The sequence below is a fragment of the Canis lupus genome, chromosome 31, assembly GCF_011100685.1.
Source record: "Canis lupus familiaris isolate Mischka breed German Shepherd chromosome 31, alternate assembly UU_Cfam_GSD_1.0, whole genome shotgun sequence".
NCBI lineage: Eukaryota > Metazoa > Chordata > Mammalia > Carnivora > Canidae > Canis > Canis lupus.
Window position 1 is genome coordinate 21,567,164 of NC_049252.1, and position 17,698 is coordinate 21,584,861.

The 17,698-nt window shown below is 36.6% G+C and overlaps 1 long non-coding RNA gene across 1 annotated transcript in view; it reads right to left on the reverse strand.

Annotated features, from left to right (window-relative positions):
- Nucleotides 1-17,698, reverse strand: part of LOC111093524 — a 78,577-nt gene that overhangs the window by 44,706 nt on the left and 16,173 nt on the right. The window lies entirely within an intron of this gene.

Sequence of the window (17,698 nt, forward strand, 5' to 3'; positions counted from 1 at the left end):
CAATCAGTTGAGGACCTGGATAGAATAGAAAGATTGACTCTTCCTCAAGTAAAATAGAATCTTCCTGCCTGGGGCAGCCAGGGTGGCTCAGTGGTTTATCGCCACCTTTGGCCCAGGGCATGGTCCTGGAGCCCCCGGGATCAAGTCCCATGTCAGGCTCCCTGCATGGAGCCTGCTTCTCCCTCTGCCTGTGTCTCTGCCTCTTTCTCTCTCCATGTCTCTCATGAATGAATAAATAATTTTTTTTAAAAAATCCTCCTGCCTGATGGCATTCAAGCTAAGCCATCAGCTCCTCTTGGCTGTATAGCAACCTGCTGGCCTTTGGACTGAGACTGAGACATCAGCTCTGCAGATTTTAGACTTACCAGCCTCCATAATCACACAAACCGCTTCCGAGAAAGAAAAAACAAAAGGAAGAAAGGAAAAAGGGAAGAGGGGGGAACGAAAGAGGAAGGGGAGGTGGATGGTTGAAGGAAGGAAGGAAAGAAGGAGAGGAAGAAAGAAGGAAGGAAGGAAGGAAGGAAGGAAGGAAGGAAGGAAGGAAGGAAGGAAGGAAGGAAGGAAGGAAGGAAGGAGCCTATTGGTTTTATTTCCCTGAAGAGCCCTAACACATTTCCTTTAATCTTTCTCACATCTCTGTAGAGCCTCTTCATTAAGATATTTTCAAGGTCTTTGAGTCTACCTTTTATGTCTGCCACGCCCCTATCTGATACATAAGGTTTTTCTTTTTTCTTTTTTTTTCACTTCACAATGTCCAGAGGTAGGCAATCCCATTTCAGTGCAGGAGACCCACCATGTTTCTCCTTCTTTCTCCTATCTTGCCATCCTTGGCAAGTGACATCCTTGGCAACATCATCATGTTTGCAAGATAGTCCATGTTGTAGAGGCACAACAGGAAATGGATCAAGAGCTTTCTCCTAGCAAGGCTTTATTCAGAAATTTCATTTTTGCCTCCTCATATATCCCATATATTGCTAGCCAAAAATGATGTTTAATGACCCGCCTACCTATAAGGGCGCTCAAGACATTGAGCGCATTGCTTTCCAGGCTCTATGTTAGAGAAAGGCAAAGGATGCAGGGGTTAGATAGCATCAAATTTCTAAACCCTCAGTATCTGCCATGTGGGCTCATGAACCCCATAATCGTTTTCCTCATACACCATAGCTGCTGTCATATCTCTTATACATAGTCCCTAAAAGGTAGAAAAAAATAAACTTTTCTTCCTTACCTACCTGCAAGACTCTTATCCTGACTCTTCTCCTTTCTGTCACATCCTGTGTTTTGTCTCTGCATCATAAGAGACAAAAAAGAATCCTTCTGTCAACACAGCTCCCCACAAAGGCTACAGAGAGGGACATAATTGACCCACAGAAACCAGAATCCTCTTGGCAGACAGAGGACAGCAAAAGTCTGGCAAACACATACATGAATAATGTGTCCAAACAAAGAAATCATGTATATCATTTTTTTCTCCCAAGATTTCTAATATCATTATGGGCACAAAATAGCTACCTCATCCCCAAGCATCACATCTATGCTCCAGATAGGCTTAATTGAAAAGGAGAAGCCTTCCCCAGTTCCCAGAGAGACAAGCGTATATTTATTATTTTTATATGTTAATTATTATTTATTAATAATTATCTAGAGTGTGGTTTGTAGAAAGCTAAGTTAACTGGCACCAAGCTTCCAGCTGATTTCTCTGGCCCTTTAGTGACCTTTATAATCAGCTCTCTGGGCAGTTGCTTCCTATCACAAAGAAATAAAGAAATACACTGGCACAAAAAGCAGTATTTAGGACAAAGGATTATAAGACAAGCAAGGAAGCTGGACCTTTGTCAGTGAATTCAGCTCTTGGCTTGTGGTGTTCTTCCTAAACATCTTAGCCGTACTTAAGTATTCCTCCTTAAGGGCATCCCAAAGTTAGATGCCAAGGTGGATAGTTCAGCAATACCGGCCCAAAATTTTCTGAGGTCAACACTCCAGAAAGACTTTCTATATTTTCAAAGATCACTGCATTGCTTCTAATATAATGACCAAGGAGATATTTGGAAATGAGTTTAGAGGATCAGAAGTTTCCTAGAAAAGGCAAAGCTCTAATTTCAACAAAGTTACGTTGGTTTTTCCCAATATAACACCTTCAGATAGAATTGCCTTGGTGTTTTCCAGAACTATTGCTCTATGTAACGGAACATATTAAATAAACATTATATATATTAAATAAATACTTCACGAGAGAAGTACCTTTAATAATTTCTGTCACTATTTCACATTTTCAGTCATTTCACAAAATTGATCACAACCTTTAAATTCAAGCAATGATGATTATTAATCTGCTCAGCATAATTCTTGGTACTTATTAATTAATATTGCTATGTTACATACGTGGCATTATAAACCAAAAGAAGAGAAGTCACGCAATGAGATTTGATTCCTTCAAATCTGTCCCTTTGTTTATTGTTTTTACATCTGCACACTTTAACTGTTGCCAAAATCCAGCTGTTTTCTGGACATACTACCATGCCATGCCTCCTTAAAGCAATTGCTAACTTCTCTTGATTAACCAAGAGTAGAATGACTCACTATGTCAATAAATGTTCTGAATCATTGACACAATATCTGCAGTGGATATAGCAGATGCCAGTGGAGTTGTATGGTATTTAAAAGGCATATATCCTAAAATGTGTGTCAGTCTCTGGACAGCAAAATTACAAAGGTGTAATTTATCTCACTTAAAATTTACATTTTAATGGAAGCACTTTCATGTAATAGTAGGTAAATTTTTTCAGGCCACTGGCAAGCCTCATTACTTGGCAATCTTTTGCTATCTTAAAGACCCTGGTCAACTAGCTCAAATTGTACCGTAATATGTATAAATGATATACCTTAGGTATATTTTAAATAATCAGGGAGCATTTTCTCCTTAACAAAATTGCTCTCAATATTTATAAATCATTTGTAATTTACACAGAAAAAAAGAAGTGAGCAACAAGAATAACCAGAGAGAGAGTTTTCAGCTGATATACAGAGAACATTCTAGCCTCAAATTTAAGATGGTGACCCCTGTGAATTATGATAAGAATCATTAAACTCTTCCTTACAACATAGATTGATTAGGACACCAAAACCAAACAATAACAAACTCCTATTTCTCAGAGAAAGTAGCTGTGAAACTTTCAGCACACATGTTACATGACAAATACTCCCCAACTGTAGCCAACTAATCAGCTGTGACAGTGAGCGCACCCAATGCAAAGAACAACATAGCATCATCTAACACCAGTAACAGTAAACATGCTTAATACAGCTGATACCTACGTAGCAATTCCTTTGTGCCAGGTATTATTGTAAGTGCTTAACATAAATAACTCACTTAATCACCACAATAACCCTGTATGGTAAGACCTAATATTGTCCCTATTTAAAAGATAAAGGAACTAGAAACAAGGAAGTTAGGTACATGAGCTAGAAATTAGCAGTCTGTCCCCCCACCCCCCAGCCTGTGATCTTACCTATTATGCTGACTTAAAGGTATACGTTCCATCATCAAGAAACTTATCATCCTACTGAAGAAATATACATATGTATCAGATGAAAAATGTGAGAATAGTCCCAAGGAAAAGGATTAGATTGAAAAGTAAAGGACTTTAAGTGGCCTGCTATATTTACAAGGAAGGAATTTTATTCAGAGAACACCCTAATTCTGCTTTCATTAGAGGCAAAAAAAAATCTATCCTTAATTAATAGTTTCTTTAACTTTGTAGAGTCCTGGAGTGTGGTATAATGTTTCAAAATTGTGTCTAAGAGTTCTACACTTATGCTAAAAGTTAGGATGGATTCATAAAGAGCAGCCTTAATTCTTCCTAATGTGTCAAGAGCTGGCCAGCACAGTTTTCCAGCTGTTCCAGAAGGCAGTTCTCTGAATTTTATCTTACTGGTTAGAGAAATAGCCTCATTGGTGCAGATAATTTAATAGGGATAAGAAGCTTCTGATAGAACAGCATGGCCTTGCTGACAATGCACTTTCTACCTTAAGCGCATGCTACTGATAGAGAGGGTTTGCCCAAGACTTTCTCAAGCTTAGCATTAAAAGACCCATATTCTTGGAATCCCTCTTTCCTGGGAATCCTGGGACCGTTGGTCATCCCTAAGAGCCAGAGCTATCTTTGGCCTGGGGAAGGCAGCTGAAGGTTGCGGCAAAAAACAGGGTCTTCAGGAAAAGACACTTATATTCTAATTCTGCCTCAGCCGTTCACAGTATGATCTGGGACGAGTCACTTAACCACTGAGACCTCATTTTCTTTAACTGTAATATGAAGATAATTGCCCCATAACTTTTTGAGAATTTAATGAAAAAGTATGAAAAGTTCCTGGAAAAAGTATCTGGCATAAAGTAGTTGCCCAGCAAATGGTAGGTGTAATTACTATATTCCAGGAATCCTAAAAGCAAACTGTCTAGACAGGTTTTGTTTGTTGTTTTTTTAAGAGTGGAGGAGGTGTATCTATGACCATGATTATTTCAGTTTTTAAAAAGTTGATTCATTTGACGGGATTTATTTGTCAAAAATCCATGTTGACTCATGCTCAATTGTTGTAAGATAACTAACACTTTCAAAACTCATTTATGAGTAAACTTCAAATCATCTTTTCTAAAGTAAACATTTAAATTAAGAATATAATTGCCTACAACTTCCAGAACGCTTTTTCCTTCAGTGGAATTTTAGGAAGAAAGAGGTTTGCAGAAAAATAATTATCCAAAAGGTCCAATTATCTCAAAAAAATGATGTTTTACACTAACCTAGGTTTTTATCTAACAGAACTCTGGTTTATACTAAACATATTTTAAAGTGTTAATTAGAAGAGAACCAATATATAGTCCTATGCTTTGAATTCTTCACATTGACAAGTAATGATAAGTTTCCCAGAATAAGATTCATTAAATCCTATGATTTTTATTTTTGTATTGATACAAATTCATTTTTCACCAATTACTTTTGTGTCCTATGCTGTTCTCCAAATGCCTAACACAATTTTCTGTACCTGAATTTTTAATTACATAAATAGGAGGCATTTATATTAATTAATTTTAAAATTCAATCTCTGACTTTCCATCTTCTCCTGCATAATGGCTTTAAGCATGTGTGCCCTTCTATCTATCTTATCGACATGGGAAGTCTTTTCTCTTTCATTGAATAGGACACTGAATCTGAATTTTCAAATATCAAACCAAAAAGTCTTATTGTTAAAATGGTTTTTCAATTTTATTTTTGAGAATCATTTTACAATTGAGCTCGTAAAATTTACAGTTTGTAACATGATACAATTCAAGCTAAGCAGTCAAAAGATTCTGAGAAGGAAACTTGAATTGCTCAGAGAAAGTGTGAAATCCCATGTGTTACTAAAATTAAAGGACTGTCTTGATCAAAATTTTCTGAATACGTTGCAAGTGGATAATTCATTTTAAAAACTCCCCACCCACATTGTTCTCTGAAGCATGTCTCAAAGTCCCAACCCTCTCATTCCTTAGCATAGAATACGTGTTGGTTTCTTTTTCTCAACATGTGCTTTTTTTAAAGTCAAATATATAACATTCGATCTCAGGACATTACAGGAAATGTGATTTAGATGCTTCTCATTACTGCAACATAACACATGCACATGGATTTAAAAAAAAAAAAAATCCCCTCTCCATACTGCTCCAGTTTTTTTTTTAAATACCAGCTCTTCAAGTAGACTCTGTCAATATCTGAAAAAAATAAAGGACTATATTTTCTATTCTTTTTATATATATATTTCATATCATGTCTTAGTTGTTCTCTGCTCCCAGATTTCTGATAACTCTGATAACATCAATGACCACTTGAAGCATGTTCAACCCAGAGCTCTGAAAATTTGAGCATGTTTCAAGTGGTGTTTCAAGTAGTCTTTCTCTTCCTAATATATATATATATATTAATATATATTAATATATATTATACATATAAAAAGGCACATTAGATGTGTCCAAGAATATTAAATAAATAATAATAAATATTCATTAATTGAATTTATTGCCAATGTTACAAGCAGATTACTTTACAATAGTTGATTTGGATCTTCAGGAGCACTAAGATTTACTAAAGTGCCTTATTTACTCAGATACTTTTAAAATGTATTGTACTGGAGCACCTGGGTGGCTCAGGGGTTGATAGTATGCCTTCAGCTCAGGGTGTGATCCCCGGGGTCCGGGATCGAATCCCGCAACAGGCTCCCCGCATGGAGTCTGCTTCTGCCTCTGCCTGTGTCTCTGCCTCTCTCTGTGTCTCTCATGAATAAATGAATAAAATCTTTTTTAAAAATAAAATAAAATGTATTGTATTACCATGTCGAAATTCCATCTACTCAACTGAGCCAGGCAAGCAAAAACAAAGTGCCTAAGAGCCGCTCATAAATCTATAGCTCAATTTTGATCTTTAGGAGAAAAAACAAAATTAATAACACAGATTGCTCCAACTACTCTGCAGTACCCTCAGGATTTCAAACTTCCATACTATCAAACACCCAACACCACCACCACCAAACAGAATTCATTTGCTGGAGAGACAAGGGCAAGAGGGTAGGTTTCTGAGAGGTCATGTTGAAACATTCCATTTTCAAGTTTAACTTAACTCTTTTCTGAACTTCTGTTTATTGGCAAAATGAACTGAAAGCCCATTAAAGATTTTCTATCCTTCCACCTCTCCTGGTTATGAAACCTGGCTTTAGTCGCAAAGACAGATAATTCAGCCTGAAAGTCATCAAAAAAACAAAACCAAAATTACTTTTTTCATCTAGTACTTGTTACAGTATGTACTTCACTCCTGTTGATATGCTGATATGTTTTTTTTAAAGGAAATTTTTCAAAAACCATGAAAGTACATATTATTATTTTTCCTCATTTATCACTTTTCAATGAAATATTATTGTACATTTTAGAGAACCCTAACTAGTTTCTTGTAGAAAGAAAATTTAAATATTTCTAAGTATGTTTAATGCTTGTCCACAGCAAATTTAAGATTTAAGACTTAATTTATAAGAATGAATAGTGCTTTGCCTGCTGAAAAAAAATAAACAAAAATGAGTGTTAACTGTAATTAAAATAGACTATAACCAAGCTAGTCAGGTTGCCATTTCAGAAAGTGGGTATCATCAGTGTCCTGTTAGGCCATTTTTCCCATTTATAGTAAATTTATATTCCTAATAAAATTAAATAAAATACCTAAATTGTATAACAAAATATTTTCATACCACTGAAAACCTCTTCAGCCATGAACTCAATAGGTTTTTATGATTTGTTGTGAAATTTTCACATAATTTGTTGTTTGTAAATGTAAGCTACAAGCTTCTTCACTGTTTTCACATTGTTAATAGTCTATTTGAGGATGCCTGGGTGGCTCAGTCAGTTAAGTGTCTGACTTCAGCTCAGGTCATGATCTCACGGTCCTGGAGTTGATTCCCACATCAGGCTCCGTGCTCAGCAGGGAGTCTGCTCATTCCTCTGACCCTCTCCCCACTCGCTATCTCTGTCTCTCAAATTAGTAAAATCTGTAAATAATAATAATAATAGTTTATTTGGGTGGCATTTTCTCTTTAAATTTTTTTCTCTACTAACCTGTCCTCTAAGTACAAATAGAGATAATCTCCTTGATTCTAAGATACTTTGCACACTTTACAAATCTAAAATGATAATATGGGGGCAGCCCCGGTGACTCAGCGGTTTAGCGCAGCCTACAGCCCAGTGTGTGATCCTGGAGACTGGGGATTGAGTCCCACATCGGGCTCCCTGCATGGAGCCTGCTTCTCCCTCTGCCTGTGTCTCTGCCTCTCTCTCTCTCCTCTCTGTGTATTCTCATGAATAAATAAATAAAATCTTAAAAAAAAATGATAATATGCCCTGTTTCACATTCTCTCTGGCTCTATAAATCCTTCTTCATAATCCATCTCTAACATGGTTCCTACTGTGGTAAAGCTAACTGAAAATAAAGCAATGAATGAGCTAGCATTGAAATTTTAAGAACAGTAGCTATTATTGTATAACATCATGCAGAAGGGCAGTATCTATCATTTCTCATAGCTAAAAACCATAGGAAACCTCTTTGGAATCACTTACTGCGATTAACTCTCAACATTGTACTATGCTATTCTCAGCATTAGGAACAAGTTAATAGGGCCACTTGCCCAAACCCAAAGCATAAGATGTGCCTAGAATGTAAGACTGTGGTTAATAGTAGATGATGGGGAAAATAGACCAGAAAATGTCAGGACTGGGAGTTAGCTCAGTTGATAGGTATGGGAGTGTATGAGATACAGAAGGATGAAGGATGGGGTAAGGGGGCCACAGACAAGAGATCAACTCATCTAGAGAAATATCTAAAGGGAAAAAAAAATCAAGAAATCAAAGTTTATTATCACCCAATAAAAAAAGACAAGAAGATTCCAAGGGATCATATGGTAAAACAGAATAATAGCCTCCCAAAGATGTCCGTGTTCTAATCCCTAGGACCTCGAATATGTGACATTACATGACAAAAGGAATTAGGTTGCAGATGGAATTAAGATTGTTGTTCAGGTAACCTTAAAATAGGGAGATTTCCTGGATTATCTGGGTAGACCCTGTGTCATCACATGGATCTTTAAAAATGGAAAAAACAGTAGGAAGGAAATCAGAGAAAGAGATGTAACAAGGGAAGTGGAGTCAGAAAGATGTCATGTTGTTGGCTTTGAAGATGGAAAGGAGGCCCCAAGCCAAGGAATGTGAGCCTCTAGAAGCTAGACAAAGCAAAGAAACAAATTCTCCCCTAAAACTTCAAGGAAAAAATGTAGCCCTACCAACTCCTTGATTTTAGCCCAGTGAGATAAGAGTCAGATTTCTGACCTATAGAACTATGAAATCATTAATTTGTATTGTTTTAAGCCACTAAGTGTGTGGCATTTCATTAGGCAGAAATAGAAAACTAACATGGAACTGTGCCCAAGAATTAAGGACAAATAAAAGGACAAACAGGGTGTTCAATAAATGTTTGTTGAAAAAATAAAAAAATAAGTGAATAAAGGAATATGGTGCAGATAGCAACCACATTCTGGGGCCCACTAAACACAAGAGTCTTTACCAGGCACACAACATCATGATAACAAGTGATCTGGAGGCTCATTTTAACATCATCTCCTCTGAGCTTTCCCATTCAACTGAGTGTGGATAAAACATGTCTGATGAAGATTACACATTAAAAAAAAAAATGGAGAGGGGATCTGGGTTTGCTCAGTTGGTTAAATGACTGGCTCTTGATTTTGGATCAGGTCATGATCTCAGGGCCTGGAAACGAAGCCATTGTCAGGCTCCATGCTCAGTAAGGAATCTTCTTGAGATTTTCTCTTCCTCTTCCTCTGCCCCTCCTACCCATTCACGTTCTCTCTTTCTCTCCTTCTCTTTAAAATAAATAAATAAACCTTTAAAAGGAAGAAAGAAAGGAGGGAGGGAGGGAAGGATGGACAGACTTAAACAAGTATGTGAAGAGTTGCTCAACATCACTAATCATCAAGGCAAGGCAAATCAAAACCACAATGAGATATCTCTGCACACCTGTTAGAATGACTACTATCAAAAAAGATAAGAAAGAGGTAGCAATGCTGGTGAGGAGGTAAAGAAAAGGGAGCCCTTATGCACTATTAGTGGGAATGTAAATTGGTACAGCCACTATGGAAAACAGTATGAAGATTCTTCCAAAACTTAAAAACAATGACTATGTGATCAGCAATTCCATTTCTGAGTATATATCTGAAGAAAATTCAGTGACTACCTTAAAGAGGCATCTGCATCCCGTGTTCATTGCAACATTATTTACAATAGCCAAGATATGGAAACAACTCAAGTGTCTATCAGAATGGATAAAGAAAATGTGATATATATATAGATATATATATCTATATATATATCACATTTATTATATATAATCTCCCTTACAGGTTTCCTAAAAGAAATATCGATTTGGCTACTGAGTGGCACATAGTGCCCCACTGCATATTCCCATAGACTCTCATGACATTTATTTAGTGACTGATATTTCCCAGTGTATGCTAAATCAGGAACTCTGGTTCAGTTCAAGAATCTAGAAGAGTGCCTAGAGAATCTAGAAAATTGATTTTCATATCAATACAAATCCACCCTTGCTGATTTCATGGGACCAAACAGGCTCTTCTGGGCTGCCACAAATGCTCCAAAAAGGCCGGCATAATGTCTACCTTGCTCATCACTGACTTCTCAACATTTGGCATTGCACCTGACACAAGATGGGTGTCTAGCACATTTTCATGAAATGAAAAAAACTCAAAGACCAAATAATAAAATTTAGGTCTTTTTAAGACATTTATTCTTGTATTCCAATTTTCTTTCTTATCAGCAAGATGAGTGTTTTCATTTCTGTCACCAACAGGTCAATATACTACTGATGTTCTCTTCAAAGTTAAAGTTATACTGCCTTTTATACTTTAATATATGAGTAACCTAAAATTATATGATGTCATATGTTTGTGTACATATAAGTATATACATACAATGTATCCTCGCTTCAGGATTCTCCAAAGAAACAGAACCAATTGAAGATGATAGATAGATGATAGATAGATAGATGATAGATAGATAGATAGATAGATAGATGATAGATAATAGATAGATAATAGATAATAGATAATAGATAGATAGATGATAGATAGATAGATAGATAGATAGATGATAGATAATAGATAGATAATAGATAATAGATAGATAGATAGATAGATAGATAGATAGATAGTCATAAGGAATTGGTTTTTGTGAGAAGTACCACAATCTGTCATCTGCAGGTTGGAGACCTCAGAAAGCCAGTGGTATAGTTCCATTCCAAGTCCAAAGGCCTGAGAACCAGGAGAACTGATGGTGTAAGTCTAGTCCAAGGGCAGAAGAAGACCAATGTCTCAGGTCATCAGTCAAGCAGATAGTGAATTACTCCTTACCCTACCTTTTATTCTACTAAGGCCCTCAACAGATTGGATGATACTCACCCAACTTGGAGAGAACAATCTGCTTTACTCAATCTATGAATTGAAATGCTAATCTTTTCTGGAAACACCTTCAGAGATACACCCAGAAATAATTTTTAAGATATTTACCTGGGCATCTGATGATCCAGTCAAGTTGATACATAAAAGTAACTATCATACACATATACATATATATAATTCATTTTATTTTCAAATAGCCCTTATTTTACCAATGTATTTTGATTCTAGACTCATGGAATGATCCTTCACTCTCATTTCTAACAATTTGATGAGCAAGAGAGCCAAATAAAACTATATTGCTTCTCTCTCTTGCAATATCACATAAATCAAAGCTCACTTACATCAATATTAACAAAAATTCACCAGTAGTACTCAAAAAGAGGGGAGCAGCAGAGTCTATATATCAACTTCCAAAGAAAAGGTGTCCAAGAAGAAGAAACTAAAGCAAAATCAAGTAGTACAGCATGGTGAGTCCTACTTTTACCCCTCCCATGCTGATCACAGACTAGTCAGTCATCAAATTCATGACATTTCTTACTAAATATCCTCCCTGTGTTCATTTTCTGTAGCTGCCATAACAAATTAGCACAAATTTAGTAGCTTAAAACAACACAAATCTATAACTCACAGTCCTCTAGGTCAGGTCTGGTGAGCTCAGCTGGGTCTTCTGGCCTGGGTTTCACAGACTAAGATCAACTTGTTGGCAAGCTGGACCCTTATCTGGAGGCTCTGACAAGGGAGTCTGTTTCCAAGCTCTTTCAGGCTATTGACAAAATTTAGTTATTCAGGCTGCAGAGGCAAGGTCCCTGTTTCCATGCTGGCTGTCAACTGAGAGCCTCTCTCAGCTACATGAGACCACCAGAATTGCTCATCATGTTGCCCTTCCATCTTCAAACCAGCCAGCAAATTCATGTTGAGTCCTCCTCATAGTTTGAATCTCTTGGACTTCTTTTTTTGCCACATCTCTTCTGCCTCCAGTTAGAGAAAGTTCTCTGCTTTTAAATGCTTATGTATTTATATTGGTCTATTTTGGACAATCCTGGATAATCCCCCTATTTTATGGTCATCTGCTAAGACGTCTTTGCCATGTAACATAACATAGTCGTAGGGTCCAGGGATTAGGGCATAGACATATTTAGGGGAGAGAGAGAGGTAAGAGGGACATTCTCTCAGTCATACCAACATTTAAAAGGAACTAATGCAAAGAGGTGGAGATATCATCTTTCCCTTCTTCTAAGGCAAGAATACTACAAATGATTTCTAGAGAGAAATTTGTGGAAAAATGTCAGAAAACAAGATCCAGAGCTACATATATCAAATTGAGGGTCTCACCTGAAATAAAAAGATATTCTCCCCCAGGAAAGGGAAACAACCCTCAGCCTGGTAGAGTGGATCCTGGAGGGTTCTACTGGCTTACACAATTTTGGACATGATACCAGAACTCAGGTGTTCCGATAATGGCTAGAGTTTAACTGAGGGCTCCTCTTGGCCACCATTGTGTTTTGGTACCACAGAAAGAAGAAGGATCACCAAAAACCCAGTACTCAAACTATGAAGCAGTGGAGGAAGTACATATGTCAAAGGTGAAGTGGAGAGAGAGGTAAGAATCCTCCCATACTCTACCAGATTAAATAAAATGTCGTGGCAGAGCCATGTAACCATGCATAAGCCAGAAAAAGGAATGGCATGGCATTCTACAAGCTACACAGAAGAAGTCTGCAAACTACACAGAGGAAGGATGAAAGAAAGAAAGGAAGGGAGGGAGGCAAGGGAGAAAGGACTAAGGGCAAGACAGGGAAAAAATTGGCATATAGAAGACAGGAAAAAATATATCTAACCTAAGGGGGAAAAATCCCCACAAGTGCTTTAAATTATTTAGAACATTTTTTTAAAAATTGCTCAAAGATAGATTTTTTTAAAAAGAAGAACATGAGGGATGCCTGGGTGGCTCAGTGGTTGAGCATCTGCCTTCAGCTCAAAGAGGGATTCCGGGATCCGGGAATCGAGGACTGCATCAGGCTCCCTGAGAAAAGCCTGCCTCTCCCTCTGCCTATGTCTCTGCCTCTCTCTGTGTGTCTCTCATGAATAAATAAATAAAATCTTAAAAAAAAAAAAAAGAAGAAGAAGAACATGGGAATATTTCAGGTTAAATGAGACTATTTGAGGACTAAATACTATTATCAAAGACCTGATGGATAGATTTTGAAACGGGAAACTATTACACATGGATACAAACAGAATAACTGACATGAAGGAAGGATGGAGACAGTCATGCTGAAGACAGATGAAAAAGATACTAAAGCAATCAGAAGAGAAACTAAAAATGATGAAATCTAGGTAAACATAGTGTGGTGTAATTGGTGTCCGAAGCAGAACCCACCCCACCCCCCCGCCCACTAATGCTGAAGTAAAACTTTTGTTTTGTTTTGTTTTGTTTTGTTTTTTGAAGTAACACTTTTATTGAAAAAAAAAACTCAGTGACCCTCATTAAAGATAGTAAAGCAGACTTTATTCAGGGCCATCATGACAAGCATCGGGACCACTACAATGAGATTTTACAGTGAGGGAGAGAGATTCAAATACAACACTACCAGTGGGAATTCATACCCAAGGAGCAGGATGGGAGTCGGTGGATAGAAAATTATTAAGAGGAAATATCAGGAGTGAGGAAAGATTCTGGCTAAAATGACCTGACAGGATTCTTTGCTGAAGACAGGCTAGGGTGATCAGACACTCCCAGGGGGAGAGGCAAGGGGATCCAGTTCAGACATTGAAGGTGTTCATATATTGAGGATAGGAATTCTGGTTAAACTAATTCAGCATTGTTGTTCTAAAACTGGATTTTAAAAGGAGGGGCAAAGATGGGTCTAGGAGAAGGTTTAGGAGCCTGGCTGAAGTTTGGCCAAGGACAAAGCCTGTGTCAATCCCCTATGCTCCTTGCCTCATCTTCCTACTAAGAGGAGGGAAGCTCTACTCAATCTCTAGGAAGAAAAAATGTGGAACAACAATTTCATCTTTCCTCTGTCCTTTCATTCCTTTTTCCCCAGGGACAGGGTGATTTATCTGACAGGTGAATTGAGAATAAGAGTGAAAATGGGTGGATGGGTACCCTTTGGCCCTCGCTTCTGGTCTGCCTATTTGTGGAGAGGTAGAGGCTGTCTGAGGGGCACAAGACAAGGTGAGTACATCTGTCTGATTCAGGAGGAATATCATAAATCCATTTGACCTCAGCTCTCAAGTCATATTTTCCAGTGATTCACTAATAATATTAAGTTCCATTAACCTGTCTCCTAGGTTTGCTTGCTTGATTTCAAATTTGAGAAAGAAATGGGTGATATTCCCCATCTTCCTAAATCCAGCAAAATATCTTCTATAAAAATATTCAAAGACATAATACAGAAAAATATTTCTAAAATGAAGAAAGAACTTCAATATGCCATGCAAAAGAGTGTGTGTTGTAGGGTGCCTAGGTGACTCAATCGGCTAAGCAGCTGGCTTTGGCTCAGGTCATGATCCCAGAATCCTGGGATGGAGCCCAAAGTCAGCCTCCCTAATCAGCAGGGAGTCTGCACCTCCTTCTCCCTCTGCCCTTCCCCCACACTTTTACTTGCTCCCTCTCTCATGCTCTCTCTTAAATAAAGAAAATCTTTAAAAAATAAAAAATTTTAAGAAGAAAGAAGAAGAGTGTATGTTGTTTCAGGTACATCTGTTGCAAACTATAGCTCACTCATAACTACCCTTTATAAATGATTGAATGTCAAAGAAAAATAAAATATTATTCATATATCCACAACAATGAAGCAGATCTATTAAAAGAGGTCATAGAAATCAGGCTGGGCAAGACTTCCTGAAGGCAACTATTCACAAAATCCTAAGGGAGGGACGGCATGCTCTGAGATACTGTTTAACAGAAGAAGCAAAACTCAAAAGCCTTTTTGTTTACTTCTGTGACATTAAACCTAGAAAGGCTTTCACATTCTTCTTGATTATATAAATATCTGCCCATATTGTTTTTTGAAATCTCCATGTTTCTCTTTTATATTTAAGGTTAATCCAACTGGAATTTATTTTAGTTATTAGGGAAGCAAGGAATGGAATTTAATCTTTTCCTAATTTTTTAGTGATCATCTCAAGATAATTTGTAAATGGTTATTATTCCTTACATTTGATTTGAAGTATCAACTTAATGAAGATAATACAAATATGATTTGAAAACTAGATGGGCCAGGATCACTATGCTAAATTCTCTTCAATACATCATTTATCATAACTAATATACACAAATATACACGCATTTATTTTTGGACTTCAAATTGTGTTTCTTAAAAAAAAAAAAACAAATTGTGTTTCTTTAGATTGTGTATCCCTAGACTAAAAGTAAACTAAATTTATTACTGTACTTTTACAATATATTTTAATGCCAAGTTTAAATCCTATTCCTTAGGGGCACCTGGATGGCTCAGTGGTTGAGCATCTGCCTTCAGCTCAGGTTGTGATCCCAGGGTCCTGGGATGGACCCCCTGTGGGGAGCCTGTTTGTCCCTCTGCCCGTGTCTCTGCCTCTCTCCCTGCGTCCCTCATGAATAAATAAAGTATTTTTTTAAAAATCCTAGTTCATAATGGTCTCCTACCACACACACAATTATTCTCCCACCACACACACAATTATTCTATTTAAAGTTTTCTTTAGCTATTTCCTCATTAAATGAGTAAGTTTTAGGTGCATGAAATAGGATTAATCATAATTCTTGGTCAATCTTAGTTATTGGAATAGACCTATTTTGTTTTTTTTTATTTAGTTAACATTTATTCATTGATTGTTGAAATAGATACCCATTAATCCATCATCCATGGAAGACCTAGCTGGCTCAGTCTGTAGAGCACACGACTCTTGACCTAGAGATTATGAGTTTGAGCCTCACATTGGACATAGAGCCTACTAATAAAAAAAAATAAAATAATTTAAGAAATTTTTAAAAATCTGTCATTAAAGCCAAGATCAGGAACATTAACATTAACTGACATTTTCCCATATCTTCTCCATTCTATTCTCCTGCTTCTCTTTTCCACACACACACCTGGAGGCAACCACTGTCCTCAATTTTCTGTTGAACATTTTCCCACTTTTTAAAATAATTTTTACATATCATTATATTTAACCAAACAATGTCTACTTTACTTGGTTTTTAATTTTAGAAAACATTACTTTTACAGATGACTATAGCATCATTTTGTCAAATCTGAAAAAAGTTTTTCAACTTTAACTGAAATGCATCACATTTATAAATGATTTGAGAAAAATCATCTCTATAATAATGAAATTTTAATTTATTAGTGGTTATTACCATTTTCATTTATAATGTCTCTCTCTCTCTCTCTTTCTCCTATTGATCTGATTGTTTTCTTTGTTTTGCTTCAGATTTGCCTAATAATTGACCCTTTCAATGGACTGTGTTCTAAATATATACCCTGGAAATTTGTTTTTAAATTAATAATTTTCTGCTTTAATCTTTTTTGTTCTATCCTACTGATATTCTTATACTCCTTATACTACCCTCTTTTAACTTCTTATATTAACTCAGCCTGTTTAATCTTATTTTTCTTCTTTAATAAATAACACATTTAAAAGCCTCAAGTGCAGTCTTATGATTCTGGCTGTCATGCTATTTTCATTATCTTATAATTGCAATTTTGTTTTACTCTAGACCTGGAAGCTACTCAGAATATTTTTTTTTTAATTTCCAAGTAATTGAATCTTTTTTTTTTTTAAATGTACTTATTTACTTAAGAGAGAGAACATGAGCAGGAGAGTGACAGGAAAAGAATCCCAAGCCGACTTCCCATTGAGCATGGAGCCTGATACAGGGCTCCATCTCACTATCCTAAGATCATGACTTGAGCCTAAATCAAGAGCTGGACATTTAACCAACTGAACCCACCCAGGGGCCCCTCCAAGTAATTGAATCTTTAAGTCAAACTTATAGTGTTTATATTTCCTTTTTTCCTACTTACGTTCAGAGGTTGTGTACCATAAACTTCTGTTTTTTAAATAACATTTGGAGCTTATGTGTTCTAATATGTGATCATGCTTTAATGTTTTATGAATATGGTCTCTTTTTATAGAATACAAAATTTTCTAATATCTATGTTATTTAAGTGGTTATTAGTGAAAAAATAAGATATCTAGAATATGCTTCAAAATAAAACAGCAGGGACTCCTGTGTAGCTCAGTCAGTTAAGTACCCAACTCTTGATTTTAGGTCATGATTTCAGGGTTGTGAGATCCAGCCCTACATAGGGCTCTGTACTGGGTGTGGAGCCTGCTTAAGATTCTCTCTCTTCCTCTCCCTCTAACCCTCCCCCTCAAAAAAAAAAAAAAAAAGACACACACAACAGCAATAACTCATTAAATAAATATACACATCTACATAAACAGAGATAGGTGAAAAAGGGATGGCAAATGTGAATATTACCGTTTATCAATATAAATTGGTAATGCTTTTGCTTTGGATGCCAGCGTTCTTTTGGTTTGCATTGACCTTTGCTTATTCTTTAACTTTTAATATTTTAGGTGATTCTTCTTGAAGGTATCTTTTTTCAACATTATCTTGATGACTTTTAAAAATCCTACATGAGGGGCTCCCAGG